Source organism: Anolis sagrei, chromosome 4 (genome assembly GCF_037176765.1).
Source record: "Anolis sagrei isolate rAnoSag1 chromosome 4, rAnoSag1.mat, whole genome shotgun sequence".
Classification (NCBI taxonomy): Eukaryota; Metazoa; Chordata; class Lepidosauria; order Squamata; family Dactyloidae; genus Anolis; species Anolis sagrei.
The window spans coordinates 154056081-154069840 of record NC_090024.1 but is presented as its reverse complement, the minus strand read 5'-3'; positions in this window follow the sequence as shown (position 1 = coordinate 154069840).

The following is a 13760-nucleotide window of genomic DNA, read 5'->3' as shown; positions in this document are numbered from 1 at the left end:
ACTTTGAAGGCACAACCCACCAGAATGAAGTGTATGATGTTCTTCTCCACAAATTATAATTGGTCACATAAGTTTCCTACACTCCCCCCCCCCCCACTTAAGCTTTATTTAGGTGCTTCCTCTCATTGTGTACATGAAGAGAAGTCTTTGCAGACATCTACAATCTGATGATGGAATGGATGGCACGTGAGACATGATGGAATGGATGGCATGTGCAATAGTTATGGTCCAGCTTCTACAGGCATCATATATGGTCAGATTAACTGACATCCCTGATTCAGATGCAACGAGGCACTCTTCACTGAAGTTTCAATAAAAAGTACGGAGCAAGAAGTAAGAGAGAAATATTCAGCTCTTACACTTACTTTTTGCTAGGGTTACCAGATCTCAGAGCTTTGTCTCTTTTCTCTAGTTTTCAGGGCAAGGGGTACAGGGATGGGTATATGTGTGTGTGTGTGTGTATCATTATAGTTGGTGTTTTTATTTTGAAGATATGCTCTATGAAACTGTGGTTGATGCTTAATGTATCGTACTTAATAACATAACCAAGGCATCCTGTGGTGTAACAAGGGACAGAATTTAGAGTTGGAAGAAATAATGGTCATCCAGTCCTAACTGCTGTCATGCATGTCATTGTTAGCTGCCACAACAAGAGCATGCCCAACAAGTGTACATCTAGCCTCTGTTAAAAAACCTCCAGTGAAAGAGACTTCATAATACTCCGAGGGAACATATTCCACTGTCAAGCAGCTTTTGTCATTAGGATGTTTTTCTTAATGTTAAGGTGGAAAATCATTTTCTGAAATTTGAATCCATTGCTTCGTGTCCCAGACTCTAGAGCAGTATAAAGCAAGCTTCCCCCCTACTCAATGTGATACCCTTTCAAATATTTAAACATGGTTACCTTGTCTCCTCATAATCTTCTCTTCTCCAAGGTAAACATACCCAGTTTCCTAAGAGGCTCCTCATAGGACATTGTTTCCATAACTGCAAGGCAAGTGAGAGATTGGTTGGCTCTTCTATTCTTGGCAGACTTAGACTTCCAATAAATATCAGGATAGCTGAAATTTTCCTAGTTGATCATATCTAGGTTTCAGGTTTGGGCCCTGATATCGCAAGCCCTGACAACACTACTCCTGGCTGCATACATCATGGAAAGAGTGGAAGATGTCCAAAGGAGGCCATGAGTTAACACACGTAACCATTTTTCACAACTGTGTTATGAGGTCAGAAAAAAATCAGGTAATTCCTCTAGTAGAGTTATGGATCATGTAAACAAACAAAACAAAGTGGTTGAACAATGGGGAAATAATGTTTTGCAGCTGACGAGAGGCAAAGGCAGAATTCCTACTAGATGTGAAACATTTGTCCTTTTCACATTATAAAGTGCTTTTAGAGTTTGCTTTCCCTCCCTTTCCCTCTCCCATTTTACTTGAAGCTAAATCTAAGTGAATCGAATAAGCACATCCTCTTTCCATAGGTATTTCTACCTGTAATGACCTGTCTGTGCTTTGATGCACAGAACATTTTTTAAAACCTAGAGCATTTCTTCATATATATACCTTTAAGGAGCCTAATGCTTAAAGATTTCTTGCACAGGCATGTCATGTCTATGTGTATCAGAGCTATTCATTCTCAGTAAAATTAACACAAACTGACAGACTCCTGCAGTGGAAATTGAATGGTTCACAGTATAACAACTTGCTGTTAACCTAGAAACTATGAGAACTCATAATTTCCATTGAGACATTTATTTTTGGAAACTCTTCTCATATGGGTCAAAAGCAAGAGCTGAGAATATTGCATATAGCTAGGTTATTATTGATTCTTCCTTCTGCAGATTGAACCCGTGATTATATCTGTAGAGCTTCATTTGATTGCCTGGTCTCTGAAACAGTCTCTTCGATCACATTAATACTAAATGTGATCGAAAGGGAAGGTGACTCAGAATACCATATCTTCCAACATTTTACAGATCAAAATCAGGACATGTGTGGCCAAGCAACACCAGAGTGATCACCTGATGGTAAATCTCACACAAGCTCGGGGAGATGCACCTATTGGAAAGGACCTTCTCATCTTCTCAACCCCCCATTTGCTCTTCACACTTCATTTATAGCTATTGAGGTAAGGTGAGGAGAAAAGGAAGGAAATGACAGCATGAGAGAGAAACTGGGACATGTTAAAAGCACGTGAGAAATGGGATGTCAGAGGACTAATTGGAAAAGTATTACATTATGTAACACAATTTTTGTTCCTGGGTTATAAATGTCATTTTCTAATTTATTCTAATAAAGGTAAAGGTTTCCCCTTGACATTAAGTCTAGCCGAGCCCAACTCTGAAGGGTTGTGCTTATCTCCATTTCTAAGCTGTTGTCCATAGATGCCTCCCAAGTCATGTGATCGGCATGACTGCACAGAGCACTGTTACCTTCCCGCAGAAGCAGTACCTATTGATCTCACATTTGGAAGTTTTCAAGCTGCTAGATTGGCAGAAGATGGGGCTAACAATGGGAGCTCACCCCATCCTGTGGATTTGAGCCACTGACCTTCTGGTCAGCAGTTCTGCAGTTTGGTGATTTAATTTGCTGCACCGCCGTGACCCCAGTTCTATCATAAACACATGGAAAAAGTTTATTAAACTGCAAAAACGTTGTTTTTGCGAGACGTCCTGTAGCACATTTTGCTATAGTTTTTCAATGAATATCTCACTGAGTCTCAACAAATTCAATAATATGTGGCAACTACAAAAATGAAGTTTCTGGAGTATAAAAACTACTTTCAAAGTAAATGCTGCACAATTAAACAGGAATACTACTTTCAAAGCAGGAACAGAACAAAAAAATTGTTACATAGTGTTATTATTGGACTTTTAAAAAATTCTTATGTGATTTCCATCTGGTCTTTCTCAACCAGTGAACAGTTACCTGAACAGTTGATGTCCTGGACTGTTTTCCAGAACACAGGTGTTGACCTTGAATAGGTAGCAGAAAGTGGTTGTTGTGGATTATGGTGACTTATGGTATCATTTCCTTTTTTAAAAAAATGTGTACTTATAACAATATTAGTAATAATAATAAATATAATAATAAAATGTTATTTATATACCACTCTATCTCCCCGAGGAGGACTCAGGGCGGTTTCCAATTAACATAACCAAAACATACAAAGTAAACAGCATAACATAAAATTAACAAAACAACATAAGCATTAAAATATTACAATAACACATGTATATTAAAAATAATCCTGCCTGTTCAGAGCAATTAAAATATCGGGCCAAGGCTAGTGCAAACTCAAAATATGAGGGGGCTGGGAATTAAGTATATTGTATACACATATAATATTTATAATATTATAATGTAATACAATATAATACTAGTAATAATAATTCAATATTATAATTATAATTATATATTTACATTACATGTAATATTACTAATAATATTACAATATAATGGTATAGTGCAATATAGTAATATATACTGATATTGTACTATGATAATAATATAATATATTGTATGAAAATATATATTGTAAGCCGCTCTGAGTCCCCTTCAGGGTGAGAAGGGCGGCATATAAATGCCGTAAATAAATAAATAAATAAGTACAGTGCTATAACAGGCTAACATCAATAGCAGGTACGGGTCTGTGGCTGCTCATTTCCAGGTCATATTAGAGGGATGACCGGGGTAATAAGTAAGAAGTGCAAGGCCATATTCAACAATGTTTGGAGCTGGACTAGAACTGGTCATTCTCAAAGGCTTGTTGAAACTACCAGCTCTTACGAAACCATACTTGTGACAGTGCTAGGAGCGAGAGGAGGGCCTCCCTGGAAGATCTTAGAGTTCACACCGGTTCATAGATGCGATCATGGAGATAGGCGGGGCCCGAACCATTTAGGGCTTTATAGGTCATGACCTGCACTTTGAATTTGGCAACTTATCGGCAGCCAATGAAGCTGTTTTAATAGGGGCGTTGTATGCTCCCTATAGTTTGCTCCAGTAAGGAGCCTGGCTGCTGCCGTTGTACCAGTTGAAACTTCCAGGCCATCTTCAAGGGCAGCCCCACGTAGAGTGTATTGCAATAGTCCAGTTTGGATGTAACCAAGGCGTGGACCACCCTGGCCAAGTCAGACTTCACGAGGTATGGTCACAGCAGGCGTACAAGTTTGAGTTGTGCAAAGTTGTGTAAATTACACAATACATCTTTTCATCTAAACACTACCATTTTTTTAAAAAAATGACAGCACATCTAATATATTAATATTAATATATTAAACCATATACACATCTAAAAACATTTTAATGAAAATATTGTTGCGTCATTAATATCTAGCTTTGTGCAACTGCTGAAAGTTCAGTGGGGCTTGGCTAATATGTATCTGTATAGCATACCTCTATCAGTACTGTATGAGATTTCATTGACTGGCTAAACCAGTGTTTCTTAACCTGGGGGGACCGCTGGAGGTGTCACGAGTGGTGTCAGAGGGGTCACCAAAGACCATAAGAAAATGCAGTCTTTTCTGTTGGTCATGGGGGTTCTATGTGGGAAGTTTGGCCCAATTCTATTGCCGGGGTTCAGAATGCTCTTTGATTGTAGGCAGGCCCATAGCCAGGATTTCGATTCGGGGGGAGGGGGGTCTGAGTTTGTTGGGGGGGGGGTGAGTCTGAGTGGAAGAGGGTCTACCCTAGCAAACCTTTTGTATCGTTACCCCAATACCCCCATGCATATGGGATATATTGAATATGGTGATCAGATCATGATATGAATAAACATAACAGTTTAAATAATGCACCAGTAAGGCCTTTTCGCGAACCACCATGAGAATTTCGGGGGGGGGGGGCTGAAGCTCCTCAAGCCCCCCCCCCCCCCCCCCCCCCCGGCTACATGCCTGATTGTAGGTGAACTATAAATTTCAGCAACAACAACCCTCAAGTGTCAAGTCTATTTTCCCCAAACTCAACCAGTGTTCACATTTGGGCATATTGAGTATTCGTGCCAAGTTTGGTCCAGATCCACCATTGTTTGACTCCATGGTGCTGTCTGGATGTAGGTGAATTACAACTCCAAAACTCAAGGTCAAGGCCCACCAAACCCTTCCAGTATTTTCTGTTGCTCATGGGAGTTCTGTGTGCCAAGTTTGGTTCAATTCCATTGTTGATGGAGTTCAGAATGTTCTTTCATTTTAAGTTAACTAGAAATCCTAGCAACTACAACTCCTAAATAACAAAATCAGTCGTTCCCTCACCACCACCACCAATTCCACCCATATTCCAATTTGAGCATATCAGGTATTTGTGCCAAATTTGGTCCAGTGAATGAAAATGCATCATGCATATCAGATATTTACATTACGATTCATAACAGTAGCAAAATTACAGTTATGAAGTAGCAACGAAAATAATTTTATGTTTGGGGGTCACCACAATATGAGGAACTGTATTAAGGGGTAATAGCATTAGGAAGGTTGAGAAACACACTCAAAGCCAGGGCAACTGTCTATTTTGTCCCATGACTGCTTGTACATCACTAGAAATTAAAACGAGATGATGGTCCAAATGGGTTCCAGTCAGAATACCCTCAAAAAAGCTTGCCAAGTGTATGGCAATCCTAAACTGGCCTCCTGAATGGACAATACCAGACCAACCAGTAATTGATTGCAAAACATGTTTTCGATAATATAGTTATTCCTGTAGCCTCATGAATGGACAATACAAGATCACCCAGTTATCTAGTGTAAAACATGTTCTACATAAAAAGGTTATTCCTGTAGTATTGCTATACTTCTATAAGGGAAACAGAACTACATATTCAATAAAGCATCCAAAATAATAGTCCTTTGGAATGTTAAATAGTACATTTTCTCACAAAGTCTTCTATACTCTCGACAAATTGCTTTTCCATCTTGCTTCTATGCCTGAATTACAGTTTGTAAATGAATGAATGTATCCTTCTAATCTATTTTCCAGTTTTCTTTTAAAAGAGGAAGTGGAAAAGACTGTGGTTCATCCATTGAAACAAAAGAACCAGAATGAAGTCTTCATTTCCCCCCCTTCTTTACTCCTCAAAAACTGCTGTCCAAGTAAAAGCAAACTCCTGCTGGCCAGGTCTTTTGGGAAGAAATATTTGTATCCGGATTCAAAAAATTAAATACATATCAAGAAAAAAGTGTGCTTTTTATCTGATAAGTTCAGGAGAATACCAAGTCTTTGCAGTTAAAAATTAACAAATTCATGATGATGACCTTTATGAATCTCTGACATGCCACATTTCCTTTATGCATGTTTTCTTCATTTGGCAAATGAAAAGGAAAACAAAGAAAGAAGAGCTTGTGCCGCAGTTCCCCCAGGACTTAATCATGTTTGCGTGTAGGTGGAAGACGGCATGATTTGATAATCCTACATGCCAAAATCTCCTTTGCGGCGGAAAGCTGGCTAACATAACCTTCTCCTTGACATCCAGGGAGACGTATTTAAGTAGGGAAACGTTCTGACATATGCCTCTCCCATCTATATTCTGAATTTCCCAGGAGAGATGTGGCTTTTGTGTGTGCACACGCATGTGTGTAGAGGAGGATAATGCAAGACACTGGGATCATTTGTTACCTCAATGCCTTAAACATTTCAGTAGCACTTCTAAAATTGTTCTTTTAATTGTTAAATTCCAGTGATGCTCTTTCTGTTGCATATTTCTTTACTGAATGTTCAGCCAAACCATCTCTGAGGCTCCATCTACATTGACTACTTAGGTTGGTGTAGATTTGGATCATTCATGTGGTGGCTACACATGGAGCTATTCTGCAATAATGCAGGGCAAGGCCACCTTAATGCACCCTTGCCACATGTTGACAAAAGTCAGAGAATACTCTGAATTCTGACCCAGAGTTTAGCGTATCTCCTGATTTTGGGCCAATGGGGATGGTTGGAAATAGCCACAAATGTCCCAACTGCCATCCCACGCTCCACAGGCTTGGGAAGCCCGGGGACATGGGATGGCAGTCTCCTTTTCCCCTCACCCTCTGGGTCTCTGACCACAACATATCACCTACCTCTTCCCTGTTACTTCCACTGATGTCAGCTAGAGTGATTTTGGGAGGCTACCCAGCCCAGCAGCACAAAGCTACATTTGATGCTGCTGGACAGTAGAGACTCCCTTCCATTTCCACAGCACCTTGTGAAGATGCTTATCCATGCTTATCAATGCCAATCCGGTGTGGAGCATGGTGAATTGGCACCAATTTAAGTGTCAGTGTAGATGTCCCCTTGGTCATGATTTCGTATTTCTTCATAGAGGAATATCTGGTAGTAAACTTCCATACCATTATAATAGGTTATCACTTGTGGCCGAGTATGATTGCTTTCCAAGTGTCTTTGCAATGGGTCTCTGCAATGGGTCCGTAGGTGAGTGTAGAGACCTATTCTTGATCCACATGTTATTTTGCAATGTGGACATCAATTACCAGATGGACGCACCATCCTCTTGACACGTTTCTCCCTTTTGCCCTCCATTCATGTCTCTTCAAATTCCACAGCACTGTTGGTAACATCTGCCCTTCAGTTAGAACACTTGAGGGCCAGGGCTTCCCAGTTGTCTGTGCCACAGTTTTAAAGGTTAGCTTTAAGCCCATCTTTAGATCTCTCATTCCATTTTCCATTCTTGAGTTGAGAGTTGAAACTTCCATACAGCCTCAGGGTGGGTGCCTGGAAGGCAAACTATTTCCACAACCTAGTGTTGTTATTGTTGTCTATCTTAAAAACTTTTCCTTTAAAGCATCCTAAGCCATAAGTATCACGGGGTTTCCTTTGCACCATTTGGGGGGTGGGGGGTGGGGGGTGGGGTGGAGGCATTACCTTTGCTTTCTGACAAGACTGAGAAAATGTGACTTGACCAAGGTCACCCACTGAGTTTCCATGGCCAAACAGGGATTCAAACTCTGGTCTCCAGAACCATAGTCCAACTCTCAAACCTCTACATTGTACACAATAGCAATTTTGTTATTTTTCTGACAAGAACATCTGGAGGCCCTCCCCCAAAGCCTCCAGACCCCTTTGAAAAGTAAAATAAACTTACCCGGCTTCCAGTACACTCTCAGAGCAGCTTTCCCGGCATGTAGAAATGACATGCCGGGAGAGCATGGGGGAGAGCGATTTTTCATTTCTATGTGCTGGGAGCGCTGTTCCGAGAGTGTACTGGAAGGCGGGTAAGGTTTTTTTTTTTTTTTACTTTTCAAAGGGGTTTGGGGAAGGGGGTGGATATTCCCACAGTTTTTGTAACTAATTTAGTCTGGAAAACTATGGGAATGGTGTCTGGACTGCAGTCCAGACACTGGAAATAGTGAGTTTATCCTGTGCCTTCCACGAAGGCACAGAATAAATCTACTATCCAATTAATTCGCTACAAACCAGGGTTTTCCTGGTTTGTAGCTAATTAATTCAGGATTGTCCAGGATGTCATCTGGACAGCCCCTTCTTTATTGTGGGAGTTACTGCAATAAAGGTACTGTCTGGACGGGCCCTTGGTTGTAATGAATGGGAGACTGGAGCATTGCTCCAGGTGTGGCTCCAACACTAACAGTACTTTTTAAAAGTACAAAACAAATAAAAGCTGCAAATGCCATGGTAACTGAGCTGCTTTAAATGCTTCCATCTCCCTACTCTGAAATGAGGGTATTTTGTTGTACCCATCCCCTAATCAAAATGCCTCTTTAATCAACTGTGGGTGAATTAGGTGTTTTTGCTAAGCCATAGGTTGTCCATGTGACTGGGAACCCAAGTCCTGCCAAATGTGATTGCAACATTTACAGTACACCATGTTTTAAGCTCTCTCCTCACATTTAGTGCAGGTATCAATATAAACTGAGAAGATTGTATACTATTGTCTTAAAAATCAACAACAAACGAACTTCAGAATGTTTTTCACGAGACCAGATGTACGGAATGAGCACTGCATAATTTTGATATCAAACCAGGGCAATCCTGCAGGCCTCCTTTTAACAGCAGCTAACACTTTTTGCAGATGTAAGTCTACTCCTTGCTAAAAAAGGGAAACATTCATATTTGTGACTGAGCAAGGCCAACAGCTGACAGTTATGAATGACCAGTAGCAGTCAATGAATAAGTAAATATTAGTTAACTAAAAGTCCTGTAAGTGAATCCAAATGCATTTGATAGAGTGTGTCTGTAACATCCTTGGGAAATTGAATAGTCTTTCCAATGAAAGGAATCTATTCATGGCTCAAATGTGTAGTCCAAACATAAACACCTCATGGGATTGGAGCATTAAATTGAGCATCTTGGACTTTACTTAACTGGAATATGTTTGACATGAATGTTCAACTGTTTCCTTACTGCCACCTGTACTCCATAACAGTAAATCAGAATAGGAATTGTCCATCTGACAAGTAATGTTAATATTAGAGCATGCAAGTTAATTTTGGGCCCTCTTCCTCCTGCAGCTTAGTTGCATATTTATATAAATAAAAATTCAATTTGTATGACTTTTAATTACTTAAGCCATCTTTCAGGTTTATTGGGTAACACAATAACACTGTTCATGTTCCAATAGTTTGGAAGAAGCCAACATTAGTAATAAATCATTAATCAATTTTATGTAACATGTGAACAACTGGGCTTCAGAGACATATGGCCACAGCATGGAAGTGGTGGCTCATTATGCCAACAGAGCAACTGTAGGCAGGTTTCATCCAGACTATTTGAAAAACTGCATCTCGGCGTACAAACCAACATGAGCACTGCAGAAGCCCTGCTCTCAGTCCCACCCCTGTCTCAAGCATAGTTGGTGGGAACGAGAGAGGGGGCTTTCTCTGTGGCTGCTCCCCGCCTCTGGAATTCCCTCTTCAAAGAACTAAAAATTGCCTCCTCTCTCCTCTCCTTTAAAAAGTTTTTAAAGACCCATCTGTGTCATCTAGTTTTTGGAGAGGAGGAGGATTAGCATTCCGAAATATATTCTCGCCTTGATATTGGACACTTACTTTAGCCATTTGATACGACATTTTGTATTAGGCATTTAATGTACTGTGTTTTAATCGAGTTGACTTCTTGTACTTACTATGTTTATTTAGCTTAATCCTTGATTTTGGTTGTGTATAAGTTATATTGTGTTTAAAAATAAAAATTCTTTGTTTTGCTGTGATAGTTCTTATTTGTTAGGCATTGAATGCTTGCCATTTTTGTTATTTTTGTAAACCTCCCTGAGTCCCTTTGGATAAAGAGGATGGGTTATAAATAAAATTTATATCATCATCATCATCATCATCATCATCATCATCATCTATACCAGTGGTTCTCAACCTGTGAGTCCCCAGATATTTTGGCCTTCAACTCCCAGAAATACTAACAGCTGGTAAAGTGGCTGGGATTTCTGGGAGTTGGAGGCCAAAACACCTTGGGACCCACAGGTTGAGAACCACTGATCTATACCTTCACCATTCATCAATGAATGCTTAGATCTGGGTGGAAAGTGTTTCCCTTGAAACTAAGGCCCCTTCCACACAGGTGAATAAAATCCCACATCACCTGCTTTGAATTGGGATATATGGCAGTGTTCCAGTTCAAATAAGATATTGTGGGTTATTCTGCCTTGATATTCTGGTTTACATGGCTGTGTGGAAGGACACTAAGAAAGAAAGCATAATTTTTATGCCTTTTTAGTTAGGGAACTGGTCTAAAGGCAAATATTTGAGCTTCAGAAGTGGCCATAGCTTGAAAGGAGCTTTGCTGGATCAGAACCAAGTGATAATAGAACCCAGTTAGTAACCATTGACAACTTTTAAGCAGGGCATGGAAACAACAGTACTCCTTTCCTCATTTTTTTCTTTGGAGTTCCTTAGGGCCCATACAGACAGGACCTTTATTGTGGTATCTACCGCAATAAAGGAAGGGCTGTCCAGACAATATTTTGGACAATCCCAAATTAATTTGCTACAAACCAGAAAAACCCTGGATTGTAGCAAATTAAGTAGATAGTGGGTTTATTCTGCACCTTCTTGGAAGGCGCAGGATAAATCCACTATTTCCAGTTCTGGACTGCAGAACACAACCATATTCCCGCAGTTTACTGGTCTAAATAAGCCAGGTAAACTGTGGGAATACCCACCCTCCTCCCCTCAAGCCCCCAGCTCCCTTAGAAAAGTAATAAAACGTTACCTGGCCTCCATTACAAACCTTGGCCGGCTCTCCCGAGGTGTAGAAATGACATGCCAGGAGAGTGGAAGGGAGGGAGGAAAATCCCCCCAACCCCCCGCTTTCCTGGTGAGTCTTTTGTATGCACCGGGAGATCCGGCCGAGGCTTGTAATGGAGGGCCGGGTAAGTTTTTATTACTTTTCTAAAGGAGCTGGGGGCTTCAGGGGAGGGTGGTAGGGCCTTCAGACATTCTTTTGGGCTAGTCCCAAGAAAATGTCTGGACACCCACTCCAGAAAGGGTGTACTTTCTGGGGTGGGCGTGGACAGGCCCCCAGGAAAATCCACAAGTTTTAAATGCAGGTTCTCCTGGGATAAAGTCCTGTCTGGATCCAGCCTTGATCTATGCTGCTCATTAATATGGAGACATCTCATTTCTGACTTACAATTCACAGATCTAACAAACAGTATTTTATTGCCACCTGTATTTATCTTCCCACATCCATAAATAATATGTTAGGTGTGCCACCCCGTGTGGGACAGAAAATGAAGACAGGCCACCTGGTTAAGCGCACATGTCTCATCATTTGAACCTTGAATTTGTTAATTTACACTAAGTAATGTCTAGACCCGTTCTTTTTATATGAATAAAGACAAAGCATAGAGTCAGATTCTGAATATATGTGTGTTAGCCAAATTCAATGATCTGATTTTCTGTCAATATCATCCCCACTAATATGTAGTTTTTTCATGCAAAGCCTATGATTCAAACAGAATTATTGTTCTTAAAGTGGAAAACTATTTCCCAAAGTTCTACTATCCATAATAGCAATGCAACAGCAACTGTACCATGCATCAAGTGATGAACTTTAATGCTTTAGTAAGTGAATGACAACAGGGTTACAGAAATTTCCCTGTGAAATTAGTTTCTATGCTATACCTGAGGAAACAGATTTTTGGCTTGTTCTCCATCAGTATTTAAGGTGTTTTTTTTTTAAAAAAACAACAACACTCTGTCCACAATAACCAATGCCATGGCTTTTTGTTTAGCTCATACACAACTGAGTTTGATGTTTGGTTGGAAGCTCTGATTGGTGCAACCCTTCCTTAAACAAGCAAACAACCCACTGTGGCTTATTGTATCTGAATTGCCTGGTTAGCCATCAAATAATAACTGGACTGTTTTGAAATTTAAACAGTAACATCAGCTTTCAAGCAGCTGTTCCATAATGACTTTACCATCCTTATCTTACACATTCAAAAGTTTTTACTCCATTTCTTCATGGGAACTGGATGTACTTTTGCCTGTCTTTAGAGGTTTCTGTTGCTAATGCTGGAGAAATATTACATTATCTTTACTATCACCTGACCCAACCAACTCTTTGACTATTGAGCCCTACATCGGCTTTACTGGGATTTACACATGGCATATATTAAAATCCAGTTGTAGATCTGAAAATGCTCCAATACTTACTTTTCACATCTTCAAAGTAACATGTGAAAATCCACATCTACACTCCCCATATATAGTCCTATATACCAGATGTGAGGGACAAGTGCACTTATTTAAGCTGTTGAGCAGAATAAAGAGAAAATGACATTCCATTTTGACCTGGAGTTTTCCAGATGTTGTTTTGCATTTTCTTCTGCTCTGGAAAACATTGATGCTGTTACTGAAATCCTTTGTTGCTGCTACTGTGGTGTAAAAGCGGAAGAATGTCCACAAGAGTTAAGGTACAGTAATTACACTGGCTTGCGAATAAATCAACCTAGGGGTTTTTTGGTTGATTTTTTTCACTAGATGTATATACACTACTTCTGCAAAGAGAAAATGCTGAGGCAGTAGCTGTAGAACATACAACACAAGTTTAGGAAAATAATCCAAAACAAATTTATTTAGACCAGGGACTCTTTAACTATGGCCCCTTCCACACAGCTGTATAAAATCCCACATTATCTACTTTGAACTGGGTTATATGACAGTGTGGACTCAGATAACCCAGTTCAAAGCAGATATTGTGGGTTATCTGCCTTGATATTCTGGATTATATGGCTGTGTGGAAGGACCCAGTGACATCATTTCCGGGAACCAAGGTAAGGGGAGCACAATTTTTAACCTGGAGATAAAAGACAGAGAGACAGAGGGCCTAAAAATAGCCCTTCCACACAGCCCTATATCCCAGAATTTCAAGGCAGAAAATCCCACAATATCTGCTTTGAACTGGGTTATCTGAGTCCACATTCATCTATCCACTCTAGATAGAAATGAGAGGTGATGGATAAATTATGCTACCAAATTTTGGAACCTGCTATTTTGGGTAAGAGGTAGTATATAATCATTCAATTTAAGAAACTTTGGTGCTTCAAGATGGACAACAAGGCGTCATGCAGTTATTATGTCTTTGCATTCATAATATTCTTTCTTTCTTTTGCTAGAAAGTAGCAAAGATGGAATAAGTCGTAGAAAAACATGAGAGGATAATAAATGGACAACAACACCATCTGACTCTTTCATGTCATAACACATGGTTATTCCGTAGAGTGCAAATAGTCTTGCCAAAGTGCTATCCTCAGATCTTGTTGGAGAACAACCAGCGATGTAGGCTTTCTGGAAGATT